Here is a 4,280-nt window from a genome sequence, read left to right as displayed (position 1 = left end):
TTATAACTATAACCACCCTAACACTAAAACATTTCACCATTTCTATGTAAAATTTATACGAAACTCTTTTTATCTCCAACTACTCTCTAAAAACGTATTTTAATATTATAAGTTATAATATAATAATTATAAAAATAAACAAACCACTTAAAATAATATTATTTTAATAAAAAAAAGTGGTTTTAGTGGAATGAATAGTACATCACCAAATATGAAAACCCATCAACTTATACATATCCACTAACTTTCATGTCTTCCACCATTGACTTCTAACTCTTCCATGGCAATAAATTGCTCCTTATTTATGGATTTGTAAATAAACTAGTTGCTTCATTATAACAACTCATCTATCCATTTCAATCTTTTTATAAATTAAGCTTAGTTGGGGTTGATAATGGGGAATCCAATGAATTTCGGGCTGCTACTCATTTTCATATATGTTTTTTTGGTTGCAACCACATATACTTGTTTTGGTACTGGAGATATGAGTGTCTTTTGCTCCCAGCAAGAGAAACTTGCTCTTCTCAACTTCAAACACCATGTCAAAGACCCTTCTGGAATGCTGTCATCATGGGTTGGCAATGACTGTTGCTTGTGGGAAGGAATCCAGTGTGACAATCTTACTAGAACCATTGAAAGCCTTCATCTCAGAGGAGGCTTTTAGTTGGTAATGAGGTGAACTCTTCTTTGGCAGAACTGAGGAATCTAAAATATTTGGACTTGAGTGGGAATGATTTTGGAGGAAGCAGGATCCCCAACTTCATTGGATCCTTCAAACTGCTGAGCTACCTCAATCTCTCTCATACTGGTTTTCAAGGTATTATTCCTTCTCACCTTGGGAATCTTTCTAATTTAAAAGTTCTTGATCTCAGTGTAAACGAAGAGCTGATGGCAGATGACATGGCATGGACTCTTGGCCCATCTCGTCTTGAGTTTAGTCGATCTTGGGGGAGCACAAAACTGGGACATTCTTTACACGAACCCTTTGCTAAAAGAGTTAAACTTGTGGGGATGTAAACTTTCCAACACTGATCTTGGACCCTTTCTTAATTCGACTGGAATACTTCCTAGCATCAAATACTTGGATCTTGGCTTCAATTATTTCATAGGTCCACTCGCTGGCTTTTTGCAAAATTTGACATCCCTAACATTCCTGGATCTTTCTAACTTTTATCCAAGTTTGGCATGGAACTTTGGAAACTTGCTAAACACAAACCCTTCTTTATCAGTGCTGTTATTGTCACAGTGTAGGCTCGATAAGACGTTTCTTTCTTCACCTCATCTTAATTCCAGTACACATTCTAATATCCAACACCTGGATCTTAGCATGAATCGAATTGACAGCATATCTCCGTCTGTTTTAACAAACATGAGTTCCCTAAGAGTCCTTGACCTTTCATGGAACATTCTATATTCATCGGTTCCTATTATGCCTACTCTTCTAGAGCTTGATCTTTCTGCTAACAGTTTTAAGCAGATTGAGCATCTTGGAATCTGGAGATGGTGTCACCTGAAACAGTTGACTGCATCATTCAATCATTTTGAAATAGCAATGATGGAGCCACCAAAGAATGTATCAGAATGTGCCCAATATGATTTGGAGAGGTTGGATTTACATGGGAGTTTAAATGGTACAATTCCAGAACCACTTGGAAGATTTGCCAATTTAAGAGACTTAGATCTTTCAGTCAGTGAATTGACAGGTTCAATACCTGAATCTCTTGGAGGATTAAGATTTTTAGAAGTGTTAGATCTATCTGATAACCAATTAACCGGCTCCATTCCGACATTCCTTGGTAAACTTTGCAAACTTGACCTTTCTTTGAATCATTTGAATGGTTCGATTCCAGAATCCTTTGAAAAATTAACAGCGTTAACAGATTTAAATCTAGAATCCAATCAGTTAACAGGTTCCATTCCAAGATTCCGTGGGCAACTTCCAAAACTTGCCCTTTCTTTCAATAAATTGAATGGTTCAATTCCAGATTCTTTTGGAAAATTAGCAGTTTTAACACAACTGAATCTAGGATTCAATCAATTAACGGGACCCATTCCCACATTCCCTGTGAAACTTTCCAAAATTGACATTTCTTTTAATCAATTGAATGGTTCAATTCCAGAATCACTTGGAAAATTAACAGCTTTAACAGATTTGAATATGGAATTCAATCGGTTAACAGGTCCCATCCCAACATCTATAGGAAGGCTTCTATCATTACAATTTATTTCATTGTCTTCAAATTTGCTAAATGGAACCATTCCAGTTTCTGTTGGACAACTTGCCGAACTCAATTTTCTAGATATCTCCAACAATTGTTTAGAAGGAGTAGTTTTTGAAGCCCATTTTTCCAATCTTTCAATGTTGAAGCACCTGGATACTTCTTTTAACACTAAGTTCACATTCAATGTTTCACGTGAGTGGATACCTCCATTCACATTAATATATCTTAATCTTAGTTCTTGTAATATTTAAAATGGATTTCCACAGTGGCTTCGAAATCAAAGGAATCTCAACTGGCTAGTGATGTCCAATGCAACAATTTCGGGACCTCTACCCACATGGTTGCGGAGGATGCCCATCATTTCTTTCTTAGATCTCTCTCACAACAAACTCAATGGACCTTTGACAAACCTTCCTAATGGGGGGGATTTTAATGAGTTAGGGTATGATGGACGTTTGAAAGCATTATATCTGGAATATAACCTTTTCAATGAGTCCATTCCAAGGTCATTGTGCAGATGGACATATATACAACTTCTTGATCTTTCAGGAAATAGATTGACGGGAAAAATTCCCAAGTGTCTCGGTAATCTGAAAAAGTTTTATTTCATGAGATTTAGCTCAAATGAATTGTCTGGCATCATCCCAGGTTCTATAGCTCTCATTTCTTCATCATTAATGTGGTTAGGTTTGAACAACAATAACTTTATTGGTGAACTTCCTCGAGAATTGGGGAATTTACGAGAATTAAGGGTCTTAGATTTGGGTGATAATAAGCTTTCTGGACACATACCTGAATGGATTGGAGAACTTAGGTTTTTGATGGTTCTTAGGCTACACAAAAATAATTTTAGTGGAAGAATTTCTAGATCTTTCTGTAGAAATTCAAATCTTCAAATTTTGGACGTTGCACAAAACAACTTAATGGGAACCATCCCTCATTGTCTTGGGCAATTGAACGCAATGGTCAACAGTATGCAACCACCTGATAACAAACTCCGTTATGATGAGAAGGTGATTCAAGTCATGAAAGGTGTTGACCTTGAATATGGAAGAAGTTGGACTATAGTTTTTAACATGGACCTTTCAAGCAATAAACTTGTTGGTGAAATACCATTGGAGCTAACTACACTTTTATGCTGATGGGTCTGAATTTGTCTAATAATCATCTCAGTGGGAGAATTCCAGACAGCATTGGAAACATGAGGAAATTAGAATCTCTCGATTTCTCAAACAACAAGTTGATTGGGACGATCCCTCCAAGCATGGCAGCTTTGAACTTTTTGAGCCATTTGAATTTGTCACACAACAACTTGTCAGGACCAATTCCAACAGGAAATCAGTTGCAGACTTTTACGGATCCATCAATATATGCTGGGAACAAAGATCTATGTGGAGCTCCATTGACAAACAATTGCTCTAATCATGAAGATTCGACGACATCAATCAAGAAGAAATATGAAGAAGGTGATGAGCGGATGAAGGTGTGGTTTTATGTGGACATAACACTACTAGAAAAAAGGCTTTCCTTGACAGACATTGTCTGTCGTAAATGCCTATACATGACAGACAAATGTCTGTCATTGAAAGCCATGTCATAAAGGATAATGACAGGCATTTAGCCTGTCATAAATTTTACGACAGACATACACGACACACATTTTCGACATACATACACGACACACATTTTCGACATACATTTACGATTGACTTTGTATGTCATAATTCGTAACATTCTTGTAATTATGACAGACATTTATGACATTCTATATGACATGATTTTTGACATAGTTTTACGACATATTTTGTATGTCATGGTTATATATATATATATATATATATATATATATATATATATATATATATATATATATATATATATATATATATATATTCTAAATCTGTATCAAATGTTAAACAAACTAAATTACACATTTAATGTAAAATAATGCAAAATAAGATATCATACATATACAAAAATACATTCCATTACACTAACCATAATGTCAAAAGGTTCTCTTACAATTTTGTTTTTCATTTGAAGTTTTTGTAAGGTTTT

At 35.3% G+C, this 4,280-nt stretch overlaps 1 pseudogene; it reads left to right on the top strand.

Annotated features, from left to right (window-relative positions):
* The first annotated feature begins 362 nt into the window (after positions 1-362).
* Positions 363-3,975, top strand: LOC145131635 (uncharacterized; annotated as a pseudogene).
* The last annotated feature ends 305 nt before the right edge of the window (positions 3,976-4,280 follow it).

The sequence above is a fragment of the Lactuca virosa genome, chromosome 8 (assembly GCF_052849685.1).
Source record: "Lactuca virosa cultivar CGN04683 chromosome 8, Lactuca_virosa_CGN04683_v6, whole genome shotgun sequence".
In the NCBI taxonomy this organism is placed as follows: domain Eukaryota; kingdom Viridiplantae; phylum Streptophyta; class Magnoliopsida; order Asterales; family Asteraceae; genus Lactuca; species Lactuca virosa.
This window is presented reverse-complemented; position numbering and strand designations above follow the sequence as displayed.